The sequence below is a fragment of the Heterocephalus glaber genome, unplaced genomic scaffold (assembly GCF_053883595.1).
Source record: "Heterocephalus glaber isolate CG9 unplaced genomic scaffold, H.glaber_assembly_v1.0 deba00001543, whole genome shotgun sequence".
In the NCBI taxonomy this organism is placed as follows: Eukaryota; Metazoa; Chordata; class Mammalia; order Rodentia; family Bathyergidae; genus Heterocephalus; species Heterocephalus glaber.
The window spans coordinates 5014758-5041123 of record NW_028258336.1 but is presented as its reverse complement, the minus strand read 5'-3'; the positions used below and the strand labels follow the sequence as shown (position 1 = coordinate 5041123).

At 37.1% G+C, this 26366-nt stretch overlaps 1 protein-coding gene and 1 pseudogene across 3 annotated transcripts in view; both read left to right on the top strand.

The window, feature by feature from the left end:
• Positions 1 to 26366, top strand: part of Rgs7bp (regulator of G protein signaling 7 binding protein) — a 96544-nt gene that overhangs the window by 31302 nt on the left and 38876 nt on the right. The gene's annotated exons all lie outside the window — the stretch shown is intronic.
• LOC147824435 (histone acetyltransferase p300-like) lies at positions 5142 to 24381 on the top strand (annotated as a pseudogene). Its single transcript, XR_015442352.1, has one exon. The product of XR_015442352.1 is annotated as a histone acetyltransferase p300-like (transcript).

Here is a 26366-nt window from a genome sequence, read left to right as displayed (position 1 = left end):
ATTTGAGGTAATTACCTATCTATCACCGTTGCCTTTTCCTATGGTGACACTAATTTTCTTGTGGTAATTTTAACTCAGTATACTAAATTCGTGTCTTTCAAATATGTTGCAATATATTTCCCTAGTTTGTTCTTAGTCTATCAAGACTTTCTCTCCTGATTCTTCTTTTGATGTTTTATTTTTTGCTTAGAAAGACTTTCCTTAAATAAAACTCAGAAATAATTTCGTACTTTTTCTATTCTAATTTTAAATGATTTTCTCTTCTTTTTATTTTTGTTCTACCATATTCTACCATATTCTCAAGTATCTCATTTATTTTAGATATTAATTTTCACAGTACTATTTCAGAAATAATCTATTTCACTCTGTTTGAATATGTCACATTTATCATCCATTTATTTCTTATCCATACTTGCTGTGTTGACCAAAAAGTTGAAAGTTCCAAGGATATTCCAGAGTATTATATATCTTATCCAACCCTAGACTTTACTAAGGACACAAGAGTACTAGCAAGGCCCTAACACAGTTGGAGTATTCTTTTCCAGAGGAGTCTATCAGACACGGCTTCCCAAAATTGTTTCTTTGGCATGAGGATATGTTTTGATTTTAGGGTAACAGCTGAGTTCTGAACAATGCAAATGAACACGTTGTTCTAAAAAGATCCATTTTGATTCTGAGGTTCCCACTTTTATACTTTTTTAGTTAGGTAGAAAATGCTTACATGACTACCTTTCAATCTTCAGCCAGCTATGCCCCATAAATCCATAAACTGCAGGTTTATTTAAAATACACAGTCTAGACAGACCAGGTCTATGCTGCCAAAAAGCATTATTTCAGATAGGAACTCTGTGGTATCTTTCCACTAGTAAATAGTATAAGGATGTTTAAAAGGAGGCCTGGTTGAGATCATTTTCCCCTAGTTGCAGGGTGAGAATCTCAAGGTTATTGTTAATCCTTTATCTCCCTTGTGAATATGGTTGGATTTATCAGTAAAAGGAAACATCCATGATTGTCTTGTATGTCTGTTTTGTTTTGGCTTTTTTTGTATTAAATTCTTTTATTGGTACATTGTAGGTATACAACACAATTACATTTCTCATTGGGAATTGTACCTTTACATAATGCATCTTGGTTCTTGTTTTTTCCCCATTCCTAGCCCTCCCTTCACGCCCTCCACCCTTCCCTATTTACAAAGACTTTATTTCCACTTTTTCCATTTCTCAGCATTTTTCCTTTCCCTTATTTCCTTTCCCCTGCACCTCCCACTACCCCTACCCCTTTGGAGCTTTTCTTCCTATTTTACATTATCGATTATTCATTCTAATCATTGGTACATTTTAGGTATACAATATAATGACATTCATCATTGGAAATTTGCACCTTTACATAGTCTCTCTTGGTTCTTATTTTTCACCCTTAGCCAGCCCTCCCTTCAACCCCTCCAGTCGTCCCTATTTACAAAGATTTTGTTCCTGTTTTTCCATTTTCTCATATTAATCCCATTCCCTTCTATCCTTTCCCCTAGCCCTCCCACTTCCTTCCCCTTTGCCCCCTTTCTTCCTATTTCGCATTACCTATTATTGTATGTCTGTTTTATGTCTCCTCCAGCACCATGAGTTGAATAATATGAATCTGCTTAAATTAATTGCTATTTTATGGCACCACATTTTCACGACAAGAATGAACAAAGAAATAAATTTAAAAAGTTAATAAGCAGAGGATATTCATTTCTTTTTCGTGCACTATCTCCTTTTGGCTCACACAACTCTATGAAATCAATGTTAGAGAAGACTCCTTTTCCTATTTCAAGTATTTTCTTCCATGTGGAAGTAGCCTATTAATGTCACATTTATGGTCTTTTTCATAATTAAATGCATGTTTATGTTTAAATGCAAATGCTTATGGTAAAAAAAGATATATGCAGAGAAATACACTACTCAACATAGAAAGTCTACTTAATTGAAAAGAACAAAATCTTTAGAACTCTAAATTAAACAAAGAATTCACTGTTCTAGTTGCTTTGTATAAAAAGCATTAGTGTAAATGTACATTAGAAAAATGCTTTGAAAATAATCATCATTTTAGAGCCATAACTAGGGTAATGACAAGAAATATTTCACAAATGTTGCCCTCTGAACATGACAAATGTGAAGGAATTAATCTGTGAACACACAACATAAGGTTAACAAAAGCATGAAAGGCAGCATCACAAAAACAAGAGAGACTTTCAAGGAGCAAGAAGAGGTTAAGCGTATGAGACCATAATATTAAGTGAAATAAATCAGGCCCATAAGCTTACATATAACATGGTTTCTCTTATGTGAGAAATCCAAAATATAAAGATCAAAATAAAATACAGAAAATAGGAAGTAAGGAGAGCTTTTGCAAATGGGAAGGAGAACAAGAAATGAAGGGAGGGGGGAAACAAGGGAGGGAAGGGGGATTTAAAAAATAATAAAAATAAAAATGGGAAATACAAATTGCAAATAGGAAGGGGACCAGGAGATAGAAGGAGCAGGAAGGGAAAGGAAGGGAACAGAAAAGAATTAAGAGATGTTATGTACAGATACCAACTCCCTGTGACGTAAATGTAATCAATATGTACTGCAAACATGGGCTAGTAATAAATAAGCAGAAAAAGAGTATGAATGCTCCAGACAAGTATTAAATAATTGAAAATTGTTCATTAAATTTAATAGTCAAGGTAGTCGAGATTTGGAATGGACTGTTTCAAGAGAGGAACCAGGACAGTGTCTGAAGCAAGACTGGGAGTCACAAAGAAAGTGATCACAGACATCTTTGAAAGAACCTTGTAAACAAAAGAGCAGAGATAGGCAGATCTTGGGGAAGGACAGGGGCTAAGGATTTTTTTTAAGAGGAGAGAAACTTGAATATGTTTATTCCAACTTTCCTGAAGTTAAAACCATCAATAACAGAGCTTTTTCTCTTATGAAAAAGGATATACATACAGTAAAGTGAGCTGATACACTAATCTAAGTGAACAGTTCATTTAATTCCAACATGTGTGTACACCTGTGTAATCCTCACCCAGGTCAAGCTGTAGAATGCTTTTAGCACCCAGAAGGGTGCCTTGTGCCTCTTACCAGTTAGCCTCACACTTGAGAGGTACATAACCACTATTCTGATTTCCATCACCATAGATCAGTTTTGCCAGCTATTAGGCTTCGTGTAAATAAAAACATTCAGTATATTTTCTGAAATTCTCTCATATGTTGCAAGAGACAGAAGTTTTTAAATTATTACTATGGAATACTTCACAATGTGAATGTACAACAATTTATCCATTTTACCACTGAATGGCATTTAAATTGTTTCTAGTTTGGGGCTATTGTAATAAAGCTGCTAAGAATATATATATATATATATATATATATATATATATATATATATATATAATAGACATAGGTTTTTCCAGTTCTCTTGGGTAAATGTCTAGGAGCAAATGATGGATCATTGGGTAGTTATATATTTGGGTAAATACAGCCACTTATTTTACTAGTATATTTTTTGTGAGAAACTGAAAGTATAAATGAGGATCAAAATGTATAATAGATAATGTGAAATAGGAAGTAAAGGTCCAAAGGAGACGGAGAAGGAGAAGTGGGGGGGATGGGAAAGGAAAAGTGGGACAGGAAAGAAGGTAAAAGAAAAAATATGAGAAAAGGAAAAAACAGAAACAAAGTCAATGCAGCCAGCTTTTAAGGAGTAGTGTTAATTGCACTCCCAAAAGCAATGCATGAGAATTCTTTTCACTAAAGCTTGGTATTATTTGTCTTTTTAATGTTAGCTTTCGAGTAAGCAGAGACATTTTGAAAGTCAGGTTTTCTGAGATTATAAATCACAGTTTCTCAGTTGGTACTTACACAAATTTCAAAGCTTTCTACCTTCAGCATTTCCCATCACTGGCTACTGCCCTTTAGTAAACCAAATTTAATATTAAAAACATTTAAACACAATTCTAGATGTTTTATGGAAAAAACTAATTTAATTCTCCTTTGCAATTAGCTCAATTATAACATAATGATCAGGAAAGTCCTATCAGAAAGAGTTTCACCCTTAATTATGAATATGTAAGAAATATTACCAATATATTACTAAGAGACAACTTAGATCCTATAATGATGGAAATTCCTCAGTGATATATCCATTGCAGTTTCCATTCTATATTAGAAGTGAGTTCAGAGATAATGGCTAGGTTTCTTCTCATTTTCAATTTAATGAACTATATTGGAATCCATTATTCACTATCATCAGAATTATAAACACTATTATCTCAAAGAATATTAGTGGATCTTCTGGAAGAAATTAAAATGGAATAAACTATTAATATAAAATTGAATATGATTATTTTATGTTTTGGTTCACAGTCTTTCCTTCTCTTAGATGCAGCTTTTGTTTGGTACAATCAGTATCTGAAGCCTGACAAAAATAAATATGTGACATACTCAGATAACATTATATGATTTATTGTTATATTAAATTTTATTCAATATTATATTCGATATTATTATTTGTTCAATACTGTTCATTAATATCATATACAAAATTGCTTATCAACGTCATTGCCTAATCATTTAATTCTCACACATATTCTAAATGTATTTTTATAAATCTGTTCACTTATTTCACAAAAATAGGATGTTAGATTTAAATACAAAATCTATAATTAAAATTTTAAAATAATACATATTTAATACATATATATCGAGTGGAGAAGGCTTCTTAAAATGACAATGAAACCAATGAGCACAAAAATTTTTTGTCACATTTGATTATATAATACTTTAATATTTCTGTATAAAAGTTAACACCACACAGAAACATAAATTCAGAATTTGAAATACTTTACTAGGGAACCCACCTCTTGCCTTTAAAAAAATAGTCCATGTCTGGGGGAAAAGCAAGGGATTATTCTAGATTAAAAATAGATTAAAAATACATAACAACTTTGTGTGAATCTTGATTGATTCTTGATTTAAAACTTTTTAAAATATATTTAAGGACAGTTGGAAATATTTGATAATATATTAGGGACTGTTAAGAATGTTTTCTGTTTTAATTAATTGTATAATTCATTATATTTAATTTTGTTGGTATTTAATTAGTAATTTAAAGATAAACATTAAGAAAAATATTTTCTAGCATTTCAGAAATAAGTTAATAACTTACCCTTAACACTTTTACAGATTAGCAAAAATGACAAACAGGAATAAAACAAGCAAAAGTCAAGGAATTTCACTTCACAAAAGAAAAAATATGTCCAGAAAACTTAAAATGTCCTCACTCATTGGTGATCAAAGAAATGCAATTTAGATCATCAAAGAATGAAAAAGTTATGAAATTAATATAGTCTTAGAAACATCTTTGTAAATAGGGAGGAGTGGAAGGGTTGATGGGAGGTCAGGGAATGGGGAAAAAAAAAGAACCAAGATATATCATGTAAAGATACAAATTTCCAATAATGAATATCATCATATTGTATACCTAAAATGTACCAATAAACAATGAAACAAATGGCTGGTAGAGGACATAAATTCATTTAAATTTGATGAATGACTACTTAGCAAAATTTATCAAGAGTTCTTAAAAATATTCCTACCTTTGATTCAGAAATTCCACCTATAACTGCCTAAGGAAATACTCTTACCAGTTGCAAAGATTTGTAAACAAGTTTTCCTTAAAATGAAATACGATAAATATATTAATGTGGAAGTGTTCACCTGGTGGCACTGTTCAAAAACCTGGTCATAAAGTACTGTACTATTTATATGATGCATTATAAAATTATGCATTAAATATATATTCATCTAGAAAAACATCTGAAAATAAAAAAATATTTGCTACTGTGTGGGATTATGGGTGGCTTTTCTGTGTTCCTTACACTAAAGCTTTTTTCCAAAGATTCAATGAGATATGAAAGAGACTCAATTCAGCTCAAGGCAAAATTCCTCTCTAGATATGAGCGTGTGAAACCACAAAACATAATGGTAGGTCAAGCCCACAATAGATTTGCTCATCCCAAAAGGGAGAATTAGAAAAGAATGAAGGCATAACCATCAAGTTCAAAACTTAGCAAAGCAAATTCAATTGGATCTTGAGGATTTACAGTAATCTTCATTGATTCGGTGTTCTGTCCTCCAGACTCACTGGGGTGTCAGGGTCCTGCCCCCATGGCTCTGCCAAAGCTTCAGGCAGAGGCCATCTGGCTTGGAGAATCCAAGGCAGTGGGCCTAATGACCTCTGAATCACCTTCAGGGTCATTTTCCCTACTTCTTGAAGCACAGCACAAGCAGTAAATAACTTTATTATCCTTTCCTTTCAAGTCTGAGAAGTCTTACATCCTTCCTTCATTTTGTCCCATTTCTATCCCTGTCCAACCTAGCAATGTTCCTGCTTATATAATACCACAAGCTCTTTATAAAGTGATAATCCAGTCACACCTGTGGTGTTCTCCGAACAAGCTTTCATATTTTTTTACAATATAGGTAGGCTAAGAATTTTCCAAGTCATCACATTCTGATTCCTTTATGCTTAGCAATTTCTTCTTCTGCCAGTGCTACAATGCCAACTGCTTCCTGTCTTTCTGCAAGAATATGAAGTGGGTCATCCAGCACACCAAGGGCTGCAAATGGAAGAACAGCACTGGATGTGCTGTCTGCAAGAAGCTTGTTGCTCTCTGCTGGTACCATGCCAGGAACCGCCCAGAAGACGACAGGTACTTTGTGCCCTACTGCTTCACCATCAAGCAGAAGCTCCAGCAACCACAGCTGTAGCTCCGGATCCAACAGGCCCTGATGCTGCACAGGATGATGGCCAGCACCGATCCAGACCCTCTGGTCCCCTGCGATCTCATTGATGTGCAGGATGCAGGGACAAGTGCCTGGAGCTCTTTTCATTCCGAGCCCAGTGGCCCACACCCTGTATTGCAGAGGAGCAGCACCTGCAATGTTTCTTACATCTGCAGTGAGTGCAGGCAGGAAATGGAGACACACTGGCACTGCACTGTCTGCCAGGAATATGTCTTGTGTGTCCCCTGCTATTACACTAAAAATCATGACCACAAAATGGAGAAAGTAGGTCCTGGCATAGATGGTGAAAGCAGCAACCAGCAGGATGCGGCCATCCAGAACCCAGGAGATGCTGACTGCCAAAGGATCCAGCGCAGCATCCAATCCCTGATCCATGCCCGCCAGTGCCACAGTTCCATCTGCTCCATGCCATCCTGCAAGAAGATGAAGCCAGTTGTAGAACATACCAAGAATGCAAGTGAAAGGCGATTGGTGGGTGCCCCGTCTGCAGGCAGCTCATTCCCCTTTGCTGCTACCATGGCAAGTGTTGCCAAGAGAACAACTGCTCCATGCTGTTCTGCTTCAGAATCAAGCAAAAGCTCCAACAATAGCAGCTGCAACACCAGCAGTCTAGGATGGTGCGCAGGAGAATGGCCAGCATGTAGCTTACCCATACAGTGGGGCAGCAACAGGGCCTGCCCTCCCCAACCCCTGCCACTCCAACCTTGTCAACCACACAACAGCTAACAACCCTGCAGACACCCCAGCTCACCCCTTCTAGAAACAGCCCTGGTGACACTCCAACCTCTATACCAATTTTTTGGCCGCCCCTGCCAGGGCCCCCATCTACAACAGTAGAAATGACAGTGTAGATTCAGACGGCAGCTGAGACACTGTAAATTGTTCAGAGGCCAGTCCAGCACCAGATCCCCCAAATGATTCCCATGACCCACCTTCCTCCCATGACCAGAGGTGCCAGTGGGCATCTGGAGCCAGGGGTGGGGCCCACAGCAATGCAAAAGCAACCCCCTGGGACCAAGGAAGACTGCCTCAGCCCCAGCAACTCCAGTCCAGGGTGCCAAGGCCAGCCATGGTGTCTGTGGCCCAACACCAGCAGCCCTTGAACATGGCTCCACAGCCAGGATTGGGCCAGGTAGGTGTGAGCCCACTCAAACCAGGCACTGTGTCTCAACAAGCCTTACAAAACCTCCTGTGGACTCAGGCCTCCTAGTTCTCCCCTACAGCAGCAACTCTTGTGCCCACCCCAAGCTGTTGGCTACATTCCTGAAACAGTGGGATCCACATATGCCAACTCTAATCCAGCCTCTCACTGGACAGCCTGGCATGGCCCCAGGGACAGCCAGAGCTGCAGCCACCAGCCATGCCAGGTTAGCAGGGCATCAACTCAAGTCCAGCCATGCAGAACATGAATCCTGTGCAGGAGGCATGCAGAGGGCTGGCCTCGCCCAGCAGCAACTCCAGCACCCATGAGGGATGAGCCTCCAGGCCCTTTCAATGAACATGAATCATAGCAGCATGTCTTCCCAGTTCTGGGACATGTTGAGACCACAGCAGATGATGTGACAGCAGCAGCAGCAGAAATAGCATCACATGCAGCAGATGCAATAAGGAAATGTGGGATAGCTGGGACATCTGCCCCAGGCCTTGGGAGTAGAGGCAAGAGCCAGTCTGCAGGCCTATCAGCAGCAACTCCTCCAGCAGCAGATGGAGTCCTCTCATCCCAACTCCATGACCCCTCAGCAGCACATGGTCCCAAGCCAGGCCGAGTTCCCACACCTCCAAGGTGATCCCTAGTTCTCACCAATCAAGCGTGATCCCCTTCTGCCCATCCCTTCTCATGGCCACAGTTCCAGATGCCCCCCTCCTCCATCTTGTCCCCAACCCTGAAGATACAGCTTCAGCCTTTTCCACACCATGTTTCCCCACATACCAGGTCCCCACATCCTGATCTGGCTACTGCCCAGGCCTCCAACCCCATGGAACAAAGGCATTTTGCCAGCCCAGACCAGAATCTGATGCTCTCACCTCACTAGCCATCCAGGCATGGCAAACCATGGTGCAAGCATCATGGACCTGGGACTCAGCACTGATAGCTCAGATTGAATTCAGATGGCTCATAAAATATACCAGACATATACTAGACACCTGGTAGTATTTCAGGAGCAGAAAAAAATATTTTCTCTTAAGACTTTTTGAACTGAATGCAGTTTTTTGGAATCTTTCTTAGCCTATGAAACAGTTTTTCTTTAGAATACCTAAGAATTGTGCAATAGTCATTTGTGGAGGTTGTTTTTGATTTGTTTTCATTTCATTTGCAGTAGTGGGGGATGAACCCAGGGCCTTTGCACTGAGCTACATCCCCACCCTAGTTATCATGTTTTGTAGCCAGGTTTCAATAAGTCACTGAGAAATTGCCCAAGCTGGGCTCGAACTCTTGATGTCCTCCCTTGGCCTCCCAGGGTGCTGGGATTCAGGCGTGCCACTATGCCCAGTGCCATTTGAGGTTTAAAGCAAACATGCCAGGTGAGCCTGAGGGATGACAGAATACTCGGAATTTATTTTTGTTCTGGCTGCTTCCCCAGCCTTTTTCTCCCGTACGAGTGTGTATGTATGTGTATGTCGGTGTGCCCTGGGGGAAGGCTGAGGTCTGAAGGCCCCATATGCTCCTGCGTTTCACCTCAAATAGGTTTCATCAGTTTTTTTTTTAATTAAGGAGAATACATAATATCAATAGTTATTATGTACTGGTTCAGAAGGTGGAAATTTTTGCTTATTTTCTTCACTTTGTGGAAGAATTTTTTAAAATTCTAAAACCAAAGTACTGCAGGGGTTAATGTTACTGAAAAATATACATCCCACATACATAATCATTAAAATGGCAGTTTCTCCCTGTGGTGCTAAAATAATCATTAAAAAAAAAATTTGGTGTGATGGTCAAGAAAAAGAAAAATCTCTCCTTTCCTCCCTGAGTCAATTTTTGTGCTTCTGAAAATTTTCTATAAGTCTGAATGTAAAACTTCCAAGTATTAAAATTATTTGTGCATGTAGAGAGGAAAATTACTTTTTAAAAATAGAAGCAACTGCCAAATCAATGTATTATAAATCGTGATTTCTAAAAAGTTTTGTTATGAAGGAAAAAAATGAAAAAGAAAGTAAGAAGTCATCCAAAGGGATGATTCTAACCTGCAGTCTCCCTGGGGTTCCTTGTTTCTGTTCCTCCTCCTCCTGCCTCCAACCCCAAACACAATATCTTGCTTTCTGTAAAACTTGAAAATAGCAAAAATTGTCAACTGTTGTAAATCTTGCAATTAAAGTTAATTGCTTATAGATACAAGCTTTGGATTGCTGTATAGCCTGTCCAGTTTGATTTCTTATTACCTGTTGTTCAATAAACTGTGTGAGACACGAACACACAAAAAGAGGGAATAAGACAAGGGCTGGCAGGCAGCATGGACAATGCTATCATTTCCCGGCTCCTTTAATGAGGGGCTTGGAGTTGAAATGTCATTCAGGCACAGAAATTAGAGCTGAAGACTCACTTACTCCTTGCCCCTCTGGATCCTCTGTCCTTTTCTCTATCCTATGTCACTGAGCTCTCTTGTCTTCTGGCTGCCAGTGGAATTAGTCAATGGTGAATCCTGGCAAGACTCTCGAAAGAAGACAGAGACATGATGACTAGAAAAAGGTCCAATATATTTCTATTAAGCATTTCAGAAAGAGCAAAAAGAGAATAGAATGATACCACAGAAGACAAGAGACAAAATAAGATCTTTAAAGCAACAAGAGAGAAAATATTTTACTAAGGAGGAACTACAGTAAACTGGAAGCAAATTTCTTTACAACAAAAACAGAAGCCAAGGCCGGAGATTTAGCTCAGTAGTTTCACCGCCTGCTGGTACCAAAAAAAAAAAACAGAAGCCAGTAACAATGGAATAAAATGTTTAGCAGATACTTGGTAAATAAACAATGACTCTTTGTGCTTCTGTCATTTGTTTCCTTACAAACTAAATGACTTCTTCATATTTTAGGCAAACATATTTATGCAATGCAATCTAGTGTCTGCATCTTGATTTTGTCTCAATGATAAGTTATTGTATAATTTAAAGTGTTGACCTTAACTACAGAGGCTTTAATCTTCAAGCAAGAAACTAACTAAAAATGCCATATTTTAGTGCTTACTGAAAAATACAGTGGGAAACTGTACTGAAGTTCTAGAGGATATAAATTAGAAAAAAATCAGTAGGAACTGTTACCAGATAAAATGAAACAGATTAGTTGAGATTTATAGCAAAGAGTTCAGCTGAAAATACTCAAAAAAATATACGTAGATGATTAAAGTAAACACAAGGAAAAATATTCAACTCTGTTAATAGTTGAAAAGGCAGATAGTAAATAAGAAATAGAATTTTACAGATTATAAATTAGCAAATTTTCAAAAAATGAAAACATCCAGTTCTGGTAATTCTGTGGTAAAATTGGTATCCATATATTGTTAAGGGCACTGAAATTTAAATTTATATAATTAAAATAGAAAATTCAGTTTGTTAGTTATATAACCCATTTTAAGTGCTCAATAGCCATGTAAAGCCATCTTTACTACCATCTTGCTCAGCACAGGAGACCGTTTCCATCATCAAAGTAAATTGCAGTGAATAGTGTTGCTTTACACTATGAACATAGTAGTAAAATTGAAGAGTTGTTGAATATGCACAACTTCCATTATTCTCCAGGATTATTTTCCTGGAGTTGTATCAACTGACCCTCCTGTGGATAATTGTAGATATTACTCCATCGCCTCTTAAACACTATTTTCCTATTTTTTATTTTTCCAATCTAATGGATATGAGATGACATATCTCAGCAAATTAAATTTACATTTTCCTGATTACTAGTGAAGTTTCTAAGTTTTTACATCTTTATTAGCCTTTCATATTTTTCTTCTGTGAGTATCCTGTGTGTGTTTTTTTCCACAACACCATATTGAAATTATTTAGATTGGAGAAATGATTACAATATAGTAATAAGTAAAACAAAAACAATCTTCCTCACTAAAAATTGGCCTACAACAATTTTAATTAAGTAAAATGAAATATCCAGATGGTTAAAATTTGGAAAATTTGTTATGATAGCCAAATACATTAAGCTAGTGGAATTTGGGGTAATTTACTTTTCATCTAAGAATCATTTTAATGTTGCTGTAATACTATTTTTCTCATTTCCAAAGGGCAAAAGAAGTATAATTTTCCATGAGGTTTAAAAAATTTGCCTTACAACTTCTTTGTTTTCTCTCTCTTGGCTCCATGTAGACTGAGTGATTATTTTTCTTTATCCCTGATATTATTTTTATTTGACATTACTCTCTTCTGGTAGAACTTTGTGTGCTTGACCTAAAAAGAAATGCGTGTGCGTATGTATGTGAAAGCAAGATAGAATGGTGATACAGGAAAAGAAGACATTTCAAGATTTGTCTATTTAATTAGACAACATGTTTAAATTCCAAAGGAGACTGTTTCATAATTCATAGCAGAGAGAAATGAATTTGTGCACATCACTAGATTTTGCTTATTCATGTTTTGGAAATGGAGCTTAAAGACACACTGGTACTCAGACTTCCAAGTAGTCAGTCATCTTGGAAAAGAAATTACATTTTCAACAAGTGGAACTGTACTGTTTGTACACACACACACACACACACACACACACTCACAAACCACAGAGAAATTAGAGTGCAAAAATTGAATAGAAATTAATTCATGGTCACCTAAATCCTTGTAAGTTAATGGGCTACATTCTATAAGATTATTTCATGAAGCATTAGCAGCCAACAAGTGCAAACTTCCACTAACAAATGTAGTTAATTTTCCCCACACACCCTAGCATATTTGCGCCCTAATGATTCTTTAATTCTGCCTATGTCAGCCAAACGTGTTGCTGTTGTTCTTTCACTTCCCACTTGGACCAACTTTTCCAAATTCCCTGCTACTCTCTGCTGAATGATGCTTCTCATCCCTGATACATGTGATCTTTGCAGCAGGTATAAGGCACAGCCTTGAACAAAACATAAACGAGCTGTCTTTTATACCTTTTCTCTGAGACTGCAGACCCAGCTCACACTGCAACCTTCAAGCGATTTTCTTTAGCTCTGGGTGTACTGAATATCTGTTTTGGATCTCTGGAATTTGAGGTAGTAAGCAATAAGGAGCTTTTGTATAATCCTCTGTCCTTCCCAGGTGCTTCCAAATGAACTCCCCTAAAACTAAAGCCTCTAAGTTTTGCTGTTCCTGCCCTTGCCCAGAACACTGCCCTTTACCAGTGATCTCACCATTTGTGTCTCTTGTTTAACTCATGCACTAATTTGTAAAGTGGGTATTACTGCATTTCCTTTGATTTGCAACAGAATGTCTGTTCATAGTAAGACAATTGTGGCAGGACTTCAAGGACAAGAAATGAAAGAACACCAAAATAAAGTGAAAATTTTTAAACAAGATATTTTAAAAATCAAGATAAAACTTTGCACAGTAAAACCTGGAGTGCAAACCAAATAGGATTTGCAAGATGAATGCACACACTCCAGGAGGCTTTGCAAAATAATCTGCCAAGCAATGCTTGGCTTCTCAGGGGTGCTTGTCATGTGCAATGCCATATCACCATGGTCTTGGAGCTTCCTGGGGTCTTAAGTCTGCTGAAGCTTGAACTAAGGTGTGGGTTTGGATCTACTTCCTAAGATTTCTCTAATGTGTACCTTGAATGGCATCTGAAAACATTTTTCTCTCCATGTGTTCATTTGGAATGTGCTTGGATGTTTAATTAAGTTACTCTTTGCTCCATGGAATCAGCTGTATGGGTGTGAGTAATGTATAATTTGGGTCCATAGGGTCATCTACTTTAAATATCAACCTTACTGCTGGAATGCCGGCATTATTTCTTCTTTCCCTTGGATGCTGGCATCAGGGTGCTTTTAAATGTGAACATCTATGGGAACATTGTACTTCAGCCTTTTACCTGATGTTAATGGATAGAAAATATAAGCAAGAACACTACAGAGGAGTAATGGAGGGTTGGGAGGAAAGAAGAAGAATGTAATAAAAATAGGAAAAATGGAGAAAAGTTATGGAAAAGGTGAAAGAGAGCAAAACAAACTTTCCACACACAATCATTTTGTCAGGTGCTGATCCTCCTTCCAACAATTAAATTTTACTTGGATGGTATGGTGACCCATTGACACATGTGTGTACTTATTTGATATTTACAAAATCAAGCTTAGAGGAAGGGTTTTAAAAAGAAACAATTTGCCAGTTGAAAATACAGTGAAGGGCCAGGGTTGTAGCTCAGCAATGCTGCACCTGCTTGACAAACACAAGGTCCTGAATTTGATTCCCAGTACTGGAAAAAAGGAAAATACAGTGAAAAGCCTTCCTTAAACTGGTTGGACAAAAGTGTAGGAAGAATTATTTGAGAGAATTGAATGAGGAAAGATTTACTGAGAGTAGTTTTGATGTTTCAGACATCATTATTTCAGATTCTTGAGTTCTAATCTGTGAAAATGAAGCCATGTTTTATATAAGAACATTGGTTCAGTTCTTATATCTCCTACAAATAGCTAAAAACTATGAAATTCCTTTTTATAGCACTGAAATTTAACCTGATCATATTCTGTAACCAGCACTTTACAACAAATTTGTTTTGATGTGTTCACTTCGGGTATAGTTATAATAAGCTAATCCACTGGTTCTCAAAGTGTGGAGACTGAATCAGTTGGGAACTTGATAAAAATCAAATTATCGTGTCATACTCCATACCCACTGATTTCAAAACCCAGCATTCTCATAGTTTAACAAGCCCTCTAGGTAATTCTGATATACAGTACGTTAAATTTTGAGAACCTCCAAGCTAAGCCGTGGATGTCAAAGTGAAAAATAGAAGACAATCTGAAAAAATAGAATGAAACTTTGTATTTCATATTCTCCTTTCCTGATCTCTACTTTATGCATTTAAAATATATCTAATAGGGCCGGGGATTTAGCTCAGTGGTTTCACTGCCTGCTGTGCAAGCTCAAGGACCTGGGTTCGATCCCTGGTACCAAAAAAATAAAATAAAATAAAATAAAATATATCTAATAATTAATATGTAGAATAAGGATTTTATTAATCCTTATTGTATATTAGGAGTGCACATTTAACTATTTTATTGGTAGGGATGGGGGACTTACAAAGTTTGAAGGCCACTTGTTTAACATTTCAAAATTCATGCTGTAAATCTCACTGAGCCATTAGCCACCAACAATGTCATATATTTGCATTAATGCATTTATCTCACTTCTAAAACACTTTGCAAACAATTTGCGGTATGCATTTCTTCTCTTCTTGTACAGAGATCCATCACATTCTCAGTAAAGGGATGAGAAAGGGCCCCTGAACTGCTTCCTGGACTCTCGCCTCTCTCACGAGAGAATAATGATGGCCCAGAGAGCATCAATGCCAACTTCCCACTATCAGTATATTAATGTTTGTGTGAGCAGAAGAGGCCACGTCCTTTTCCTTTTTCCATTTTTGTTGCTCTGCTTAGATGGAGAGATCTCTGGGCAGTGGGGTAGAGCACTCTGTTCTCCCGGGCAGCTTTTCTACCTCCCTATATAGCTGGCACTAGTCTGGGAGGTTTGTTGCATTAGATAGTTGTGGCTCCTTTGTGTTACACATTCCTCTGAGCCAGGCAGAAAATATCACTTACACTTATTATAAATGGAAAAGTGGAGGAAGTAGGAGCAGGGCAGATTTTTAAACCACAATAATTTAGGGGCTTCAAAAGTAGAAATAAATGATTATTTTTATTCCTAGCACAATGTTTTACATGAAGTGTGCTTTCAATAACTATGCATAGGATGAATGAATAAAGATAAAAATATAGCTCTGTTTCTGAGCACTCTGTATGGGCAATGTTACCTAGTAGGTAAAAACATAAATATGAGTTTGGGTTCTATTACACTGTTTACTATTGGTGTGACCTTTAGCAAGTTCCATAACCTCTCTTAAGCTTCATTTTCCTCAATCCAAATTTGAGGAAAGGATATCAACTATCTCATAGATTCATTGTGCGAATTAAATGAGATGTAAGTGCTTAGCATGATGTCTGGCACATAATAAATTCACAATAAACACTAGTTATAGTGTATTTTGCAAATGCTGAGTCAAATGCCAAGAAATAATAAAAGCATGTTCTTACTCTCAAGTCCTTCATCAGTGTAGCTCACCAGCCCTTTCTAAAAATTTTTCCCAGCCGCGGGCTAATGATCTTGCATAATTTATGCTGCTGTGAAAATCAAAAGTAATGCCTCTATTGGAGATACTGACCTAAACATCTACTAATTGCTATCTCCTCCTGCCCATATGTCGGTCTGCCTGAAGAGCTATTTCTGTTCTTGAGCTAACCATTGGCAGAGGTGCAGAATCTTTTCATTCTGTTTCACCTAGTGGCACATTATACTTCATCATTAAAATAGAAGGAAGAAATAATATGTCAATCTCCACAACGGAGACATTTAGTTGAAATCTTGTTAGCAGTAAAATGATACCACATCAAGGAAGGAATAAAAGATTGCAAGTTTTCTATCCCTGTTCAGAAAAATTAATTTGTCTCAGAGGAGACTTTACAATATGTTATCATCAAATAAAAGCATCATAGGATAATAATGGGAGTTTTTATGAACTCTTAAGAGAGGGCTTTAGAAAAGTCATAGTTTTCTTTTCTTTTTCCCCAAATTCACTCCTTTGTGAATAGCAGAAACTCAATAAATGTTATTTGAATCAATATTTAAGTAGGGAGAAAGCCTGTAACAAAAGTGCCTAGGCATAATGGGCAGAACTGTCTCCTTGGAACATGTCTCTCATTCATCCACAGATACAAACCATAGTTCCCATATATGGTTTCACTTAAATCTTTTGATAATGTTATGAAGTAAGCATTACTATCCTGATTCAGTGTTTGAGGTACCAAGAGATTAAGAAATTTGCACAAAGATACAGTTACAAGTAACAAAATCGAGACATAAGCCTATGACTGATTCCAAACCAACATGTATGTGTCCCATGGAGGCTCCTTTCTGTTAATATCCATTTCTCCTTTCGAGAAACCATGAACTACCACAGTAGACTCTCCTCCCCATGTTGTCACATTACTGCTGCTTTCCTTCACTAACTAGGCCTGACCCTTTGAGGCTGCCCATGTACTGCTTGGACTCATATCCATGGTCCAACCAGCCCAGTGCTGTTTCCAACAGTGATACTGGGCGGGCTGGCAGGCAAGCAAGACTGATCCACAGTGTCAGCCTTGAATGTTCAGCAGGATTTAATTCTATAAACATGGAGGAACAGCCTCAGTGAGCCTGGCAATATATTAGGTGCTGGAGAAAAAGTCAATAAAACTTTCTGCTCTGGGGACATAGTAATCTATAAAGGAAAAGAACACGGATGGAATGAGTCTAACTTGTTTACAGTGCTCCCTCTTTGGAGAGCTTTTGTTTGGGAGTTGATTTTCTTTTTGAGCTGGGAATTTGGTTCCCTTCTTGGTGTTTCTTAGTTTCCTGAGTCCATCATCTGTATCTGACAGAAAAACTTTCTAAAAGTGTTGCCCCTGGTCCCTTGGTCACACTCCCTTCCTGATTATCTTCCCCAGTGCTCCTTCCTTCTCTTCTTTTTAGTGGCCTTCTCCCTGGATTCTGATGAAAAGTTGCTTTGGAAATCTACCACTGACACACATGTATGATTTCAAATCTAGGACATTCCTTGATGAAAGGGAAGTGACCTCTTAAAAAAAGAAAGCCCCTTAAAAACCTTAGTAGTATATTATAGATATGAATCACTCATCAATGGATTTGTCCTTGAATTAGTTTATACCTTGATCCCAGACAATCTCGTACTGTTTCTGAAACTCGTCAACTGCTTTTAAAGTACCAATATGTTATAAATTGAATCATGATTCCCAAATTTATATATCAAAGTTTTAATCCTTTTTGGAATGTAACATTGTTTAGAAATAAGGTCATTACAGACATAATTAGTTAAGATGAGATGAGCCCTGTAGTAGAGTGGGCCCCTTATCCAATGGCACTGATGTCCTAATAAAAAAGAAAGTGTAGACTCTCTCTCTCTCTCTCAACCTGTGTAGATAAAAGTACAGATCAAGGTGATGTGGTTTTTTTCTCCTTAAATTCTTTTATTGGTACATTGTAGGTATACAATACATTTACATTTATCATTGGGTGCTTGTACCTGTACATGATGTATTTTGGGTTTTTTTCCCCCCATTACCTGTGTGCCCTTCAGCCCCTCCACCCTTCCCTATTTACATACACTTCATTTCCATTTTTTTTCTTTTCTCATAAGTTTTCCTTTCCCTTTTTTCCTTTCCTCTTCCCTTCCCACCACCCCTACCCCTTTGGAAGTTTTCCTATTTCAAAGTATCAATTATTTATTATTAATCCTTTTAATCCTTATTTACATTTATTTATGCTCAATTATTGAGGCCATACTCTTAAGCGAAATAAATAGGACACATATGTGTAAATACCAAATAGTTTCTCTAGTGTGAGAAACTGAAAGTGTAAATAAAGATTAAAATGAAACTTAATTGGCAGGAGGGTATTTAAGATATCCTTTAAAGATTGATGGGGTCTATAGTGATGTTTCTTTTTTGCTTTTGTTATTCATAATTCTTCTCTCAATCAGTCTTACTAGGGTTTGTCAATTTTGTTAATTTTTTCAGTGAGTGAAATTCTAACATAAATGGCATTTTTCTTTTTTGTATATTTGCTTTTTGTTTTAGTTTTTCTTTCTTCTTTACTTCAGGTTAATTTAGTGTTTGTTTCCTACCTTTTCTTTAGACCAAACTTGATTATTTTTAAATCTTTCTCATTTTCTATTATACATGTTAAAATATAAATTGACGTCTAAGCTTTTCTTTATCTTTCATTTCACACAATTTCTGTTGTTATTATTATTCATTTCAAAATTCCATTTTGATTTTTTTTTCTTTGACAAACAGCTCATTTAGATTTTTGTTACCTAACATCTGAACACTTAGAACTTTGGTAGTTACTGTATCTTGTTCTTATTGATTCCTTATTTAAAATCATTATGGCCAGAGATAATGTTCTTTAAATTATAGCACCTTGAGGCTTTTGATACTTGTTGTATGATCCAGAATATGGTTTTCTCTAAAATAATTAATGTCCCCTCAAACAGAAGTATATGGTGTTGTTGGGAATATGGGTCTTATATGTCAGTTTTATCAAGTAGGTTAAGTATGTTCAGGTATTTTATCTGAAATTGGGAAATGGCAATGGGGAAAAAAATAAGAACTAAGATACATCATGTACAGGTACAAGCACCCAATGATAAATGTAAACATATTGTATACCTAAAATGTACCAATAAAAGAATTTTAAAAATATGCATCCATTTAGCTATAAATAACTCTAGTTTCTCGTTCTTTATGGCTGGGTAGTACTCCACTTTATAAAACAACCACATCTTCTTTATCCAGTTTCCAGTTGATGGGCACTTGGGCTGTTTCCAAGCTTTAGCTATTACAAACTGTGCCACTATAAACATGGTTGCACATATATCGCTGTGGTATGATTCTTTTAATTCTTTTGGGAAGATACCCAGCAGCGGAATAGCTGAGTTCATTTCAGATGCCCATTTTTGAATTCGGTCTTTGATTTTGGGAGGTCTAATTTTTTTTCAGTTCTTTATGTATTCTAGATAGTAATCTTTTGTCTGAGGTACAGCTGCTTAAAATTTTTTCCCACATTGTAAGTTGTCTCTTAGCTCTGTTGGTGGTTTCTCTGGCAGTGCAGAAGCTTTTTAATAAGATGAAATCCCAACTGTTGATTCTTTGTTCTAGTTCCCGTGCTACTGAGGTTTTGTTAATACAGTCTTTTCCTATGCCAATGTCTTCAAGAGTTCTACCTAACTTATCTTCTAGCAACTTTAGTGTTTCTGTCTTGATATTGAGATCTTTAATCCACTTCAATCTTAGTTCAGTGCAAGGTGAGAGGTATGGGTCTAATTTTAATCTTTGGCAGGTTGAAATCCAGTTTTTCCAACACCATTTATTAAAGAGGCTATCTTTCCTCCAATGAGCATGGGTGGCTCCTCTGTCAAAGATGAGGTGGCTGAGTATGTCTGATGTTGTTTCTGCATCTTCGAATCTATTCCACTGATCCTCTGGTCTCTTTCGTTGACAGTACCATGCTGATGTTTATCACAGTAGCTTTGGAATATAGTTTCAAGTTGGGGATTGTGATACACCTGCAATGTCTCTGTTGCTTAGAATTGCTTTTGCTATTCTAGGTCTCTTCTGGCTCCAAATGAATTTTTGGATTGTTTTCTCTAGTTCTGTGAAGTATATTGTTGGAATTTCAATTGGCATTGCATTAAATCTATATAGTAGTTTTGGAAGTATGGCCATTTTCACTATATTGGGTCTTCCTACCCAGGAACGAGGAATGTCTTTCCATTTTCTTATATATTCCTTGATCTCCTTTTTCAAGTGCTATAGTTTTCAGTGTAGAGGTCTTTTGCTTCCTTTGTTAGATTGATTCCTACATCTTTCATTTTTGGATGCTATTGTAAAAGGAATTGTTTCCCTAATTTCTCTCTCAGTGAGTCTGCTATTTGTGTATAAGAAGGCTATTGTTTTTTGAGTGTTGACCTTATATCCAGCTACTCTACTGAATCTGTCAATTAAGTCTAGAAGACTTTTGGCAGAGGTTTTTAGGTCTTCTATGTAAAGTATCATATCATCAGCAAATAATGACAGTTTAACTTCTTCCTTTCCTATCTTTATTCCTTTTATTTCTTTCTCTTTTCTAACTGCTGTGGCTAATGTATCCAGAATTACATTGAACAGGGGTGGTGATAGTGGGCATCCTTGTCTTGTTCCTGATTTTAGCATGAAAGTTTTCCATTTTTGACCATTTAGTATGATGTTGGCTGTTGGTTTTTCATAGATCGCCTTAATCAGGGCTTTCTATTCCAATTCTCTGTAGGGTTTTTATTATGGGTGTTGGGTTTTATTGATTGCCTTTTCTGCATCTATTGAGATGATCATATGGATTTTGTCCTTGACTCTGTTAATATGGTGTATTACATTTATTGATTTACAAATGTTGAACCATCCTTTCATCCCTGGGATAAATCTGACTTGGTCAGGGGGTATGATCTTCTTGATGACCCTCTGTATTCTCCTTGCCAGTATCTTGTTCAGGATTTTTGTATCTATGTTCATTAGGGAGATTGCCCTGCAGTTCTGTTTTTAGGTTGTGTCTTTCCCTGGTTTTGGAATCAAAGTAACACTTGCTTCCAGGAATAAATTTGAAAGTATTGCTTTCCTTTCAATTTCCTTGATGAGTTTAAAGAGTAATGGCAATAATTCTTCTTTAAATGTCTTGTCTTGTAGAATTCAACAGTGAAGCCATCAGGTCCTGGGCTTTTCTTTGTTGGTAAATTTTTTATTACATTTTCAATTTCACTCAGTGTAATTGGGGTGTTTAAAATTTCTATATCTTCTTCATTTAACTTTGACAATTTGTGTGTATCTAGGACTCTGTCCATTTCTTCTGTGTTTTCCATTTTAATAGAGTACAGGTCCTCGAAGTAGGTATTGATGATCCTCTGGATTTCTGCTGGGTCTGTTGTGACTTCCCCTTTTTCATTCTTAATTGCATGGATTTGAGCCTTTTCTTTCCTTTTTTTGATAAGGTTGGCTAACAGTTTATCGATTTTATTTATTCTTTCAAAAAACCAATTCTTTGATTCATTAATTTTTTGTATCATTCTCTTCATCTCCATTGCATTGATTTCTCATGGTCCCTTACTATTTTTAAGAAATCTCTCTTTTCGTGGTCCTTAACCACAATCCTGTCTTCTATATCTGATATTCTATCTTGAGATTCTCTTAGTCCTCTCTGCATGCTTTCAATGGAGTTTTTAATCTCTTGAATATCTGTTTGAATCTGTTTCATGGATTCCATTTCTTTCTTATGTTGGACGATCATGGTTTCCATTTCTTTGATATGCTGGGCATTCATGGCTTCCAGCATGGTTCTGAGCTCATCTATTTCTTTTTCTCTGTTTCTGTTCTAGAGCCTCTAATCATGTCTTTCACTCTGCTCATCATCTCTGTAGTTATCTGGAAGATTATTTCTGCTTTGAATTTTTCTAGAGCCTCATTCATCTGTTTTGTTACTTCCTGTGGTATCAATTCAGGGTGTCCAGGTGGTTGATTATCAGACTTTTCCACCTCATTTCCCCCGAGTTTGCCTTTGGTGGGGTGACAGCCTGAGTTTTTGCCTTGCTTAAATGTCTTCTCATTTTTGTTTTTGGTACTGTCCTTGGTTTAATTCCTGGGTTGATATTTTTAAAATGCTTATTGTAAGTATCTTTGTTGCTTGTGTTTAGAACCCTTGTAGAATGATTACTTTTCAGAAGTGTCTTCCAGATATAGCTGGTCTTTTGGTTTTGAGTCTCTAATGACTCTGAGGCTATCTCATTTTCATTATACCAGGAAGGCAATCACATCTTAGCCCAGATGATACATTCAGCAACACCATAGCATCAAGCACAGCTTAGAAAATGACAATTTGTGGTAGTTATTAATCTATCACCTTTAACTGTGTGAATTAAATCAAAATTGAAGACCAACCCAACATATATTTATAGTGAATAAACTTCAATATAGCAACTTTCCCCTTTGGGATGGGGAGTTAGAAGGAGTTGGGGAGGGAGGAACAGATAAGTAGAAGGATCAGAAAAGGTTAGCAGTGAGGCCAGAAGACACAGGAATATCACTCAAGCTCTAAGAAACTGTTGAAGGAAAGAGGAAAAGGCAGAATGAAAGAACAAAGACATGAACAGAACCACCTAACAGCAATAGGGAGGCTAAATATTGTATTTACTTTCCTTTAAAGCTAATGATAAGAGAAGGAAAAAGAGAAGAAAAGAAAAATAAAGGAGAAATTCTAATTCAGTCTAGAAAGGAACAAAAAGGGAGATGAAGAGCAATGTGGAACAGCAAGAGAATGAGTGAGAGAGCGAGAAAGAAGAATTAAAAATAAGAGAAAAAATTTTTTTTCTTTTTTGCAAATAACAAGAAATAAAAATGAAGGGCCTCCTTCAGGGTATGTCTCTGCTGTCACAGTAGACAACATGGGCAGCCGTATGCAGATACAAGTCAATGAGTCTCAGCAAGCCAATAGAAGACCTGTGAGATTCAGGCAGATTTCTGGCCGCAAGTCTCAAGTTGAGCTCCCTGTCCTCCTGCAGGGTTGAACTCTGCAAGGTTCTCCTGCAGGTTCCAGGTGTCCTTCCCCCGAAGATACTGCAGGTTCCAATGGGAGGTGATGATCCCTCCAACTTACCAAGTATGGTGGTCTGGTGTGTCTTTGTTGCAGAGATTCTCTTCACTTTTCCCCTGAGCTACAGTTTTCATCGTGGAGTCTCAGAGAGGCCCTCTTTCTGTTGCTCACTTCTGCTCTATCTTGTAGAGCTCAGGACAAGGGCCTTTATGATCCCCTATGCCTCTGTAGTGTGGAACCAGGTAGCAGAAGAGCCAGGAGGTCAGAGGCGGGGTGGGGATGGGACTGGGTCCTGCAGGTGCCTGCGAGGCTAAGCAGAGAACAGGGTTGGAGTAGGGGCTCCAAGCCATGCCAGGGTCCTCACCCTGCAGCCAGAGGTGATGTTCTTATAAACATGGAGCTCTAATAATTGCCATCAAATTATCGAGACGTAAGTGAGCGGTATGACACTGCCTCTTCTTCACAGTCCCCAATGAAAAGCAACATTGACAATACCTAGATCTTGGACTTCTAACCTCCAAAACTGTAAGAAAATGCATTTCCATTGTTCAAACCACCCAGTTTTTGGTTATTTGTCATACCAGCCCTAGCAAATGAATACAAAAGACTTATTTTCTTCAAAATGTGTTAATTTTTATTACAGGACATCATGGCCTCCATCTCTTTGGTTTTACATTTCTGCCCTCCTTTAGTGACTGTGTGTTTGTTTCCTATTTCTTCTTCTCAGAGTAGTCCAGTCTTGCACTTCACCTAAAGAGTATCAGAATGTCAACGCTGGTGTTTTTCTAGTGTTAGCACCATTTTCTATTCAAATGACTTAGCTCCCTGAGCTTTCAACTTCAAGATGGTGAATTAAGTTCACCAAGACTGAAGTGGTTATTCTCAAACCAGAGACCTGGAAATAACTTCACACCATCATTCAGTCTGCAGCCCTACCTACCTCTTAGCACAGTCCTATATCCCATCTTCCTCTTGTAATGTCTGCTTCAATATACCCACAAACGCTGCAGACCCTTCAGTGACCACCGCTATGGAAATATTTCCAAAGTCTTGTTTTTAGAAATATTGAAGACAAGTGCACACAGTTTCAAGGATCATTGTTGGTTTTTTAAAATTTATTTCTTGGTTAAGTGATGTATATTGAGTTTTTGTGTCTTGTAATAAAATAAGAAGGCATATTTTGTTATTTTTCAAATATATGACTTAGTTTATGATTTAGATTTGATTTCAGCTCAAAAGACTTTAAAACTTTTAAATAATTACTTCAGTTATGATTCACATTTGATTAGGAGAGTACAGATTGTAGTGATCTTTTTATACCTCCTTAAGTAATTAGCATTTCTAGATCTCTAATATTGTTTTTCATATCAAAGAAAGCTTTTTATCTGGGAAATTATATACGACTAAAACTAATGCAAACATTTGTAACTGTAAACTTACCTCCCAAAATGTGGAATGTTCTTTATATGTAGATGCTCCTAGGCTTACAAGAAGTTATGTCCTGATAAACCCATGGTAAGTTAGAAATCCTGGAACTCAAAAATCTATTTAATATTCCTGATCTATAAACCATCCTGACTTAACAGCACAGTTTGCTGCATGGTGTCTGTTGTTTACCCTCTTGATCTCATAGCTGACTGGGAGCTGAGGCTCACTGCTGCTACCCAGCATTGCTCACCCAAAAAGAGATCAAAATTGAAAGCAGTTTTTACTGACTGCATGTTGCTTTCACACCAGCCTAATGTCAAAAACTGAAAGTCAAACCATCCTAAGTGTGGGACAGTCTGTGTGCTCATTCATCCTTGGTCTTTATCAAATGTAGCTGCAGCAGGAGCCACACTGATGAGGGAAATGTGTGAAGCAAGCTGAGCAGGAGTCCTGAGGGAAATGAGAAGCTTCTGCTTCTTGACACGGCAGCTGCTCCTCCGTGCCAGATGAGCACCACCATTCCAGAGAGCAGGCCTTGAGGAGATCTCTGGGCTCTAAGAGACACAGACAGCCCAGGTTGTTACATGGATTCAAGAGCAGAAAGCTGACTGCTGCAGGCCAAACAAAGCAAGCTTGTGGTTATCTTTGGACCACATGCCACTAGTGTGAAAGCTTTGCGTCAAAATACCACAAGTAAAGAAGACACTCAGACCAATATCTGAATGCTTCATCCTTTTCCATGTGTGATCACCCTGGAGAGCTTACTATATGCCAAGCCTTCCATGAGACATTTTCATTTGTCCCAACATCATCAGATAGTCACTGTTAGCCCCAACTTATATTTATTTTCTTTTTTTTTCCTTTATGTATCCTTTTATTGGTACATTTTAGGTATACAATATAATAACATTCATCATTGGAAATTTGCACCTTTACATAATCTCTTGGTTCTTATATTTCCCCCCTTCCCCTGCCCTCCCTTCAACCCCTCCATCCCTCCCTATTTACAGAGACTTTGTTTGCTTTTTTTCATAGCCCCATTTTATAGATAAGAAAACTAAGATTCTGAGAGTTTAACACAGAAAAGGAAAGTTAATAGGTGATATGTTAGGTAAAAAGTGGATTTCAAAATAATATATATACTATGTAGCCCCCTACCACATATATTTGCATACATATTTATATTTATATATTTTTATGTTTTTATTTGGAAGGAAATGTAATATTTACCTCTGGTTTGATGTAAGTCATATTTTCCTCTTTCTACTTATCTGCTTAAATATCTGTTAATATGTATTACTTTTATAAAATAGTTTTATTTTGTTTTTCCCAAGCCCAGGGCCACATGCATGATAGGCAGGTGATCTACCACCAAGCTGTATCCCTAAACCCAATAGTTTTTTTCTTCTTAAGAGGGCTGCAGAAATTCTTAAGAAACCAGTGTCTATAATAGTCAAATGGAGCTGATAATGGTAAAACCAGCACTGTGACCCTAGCCATGCAAATACTCACATCACATATGCACTATCTTTTTAAGCCACCCAGGAAATTATTTCACTGAGAACCTACTATGTCCCAGACAGTCTAAGTATTGGGGCTTATAGAGGTATGTAAGATAAGCTTTCTGACTTCAAGGACTTTCTAGTCCATTGGAAAAAAAATCATGGTGGAACATGAGTTCATATATATATATATATACACTAGCCTCTTCTATTTGCATAAAGCAGTTGCCTTTTTGTATAAAATAGCTCTT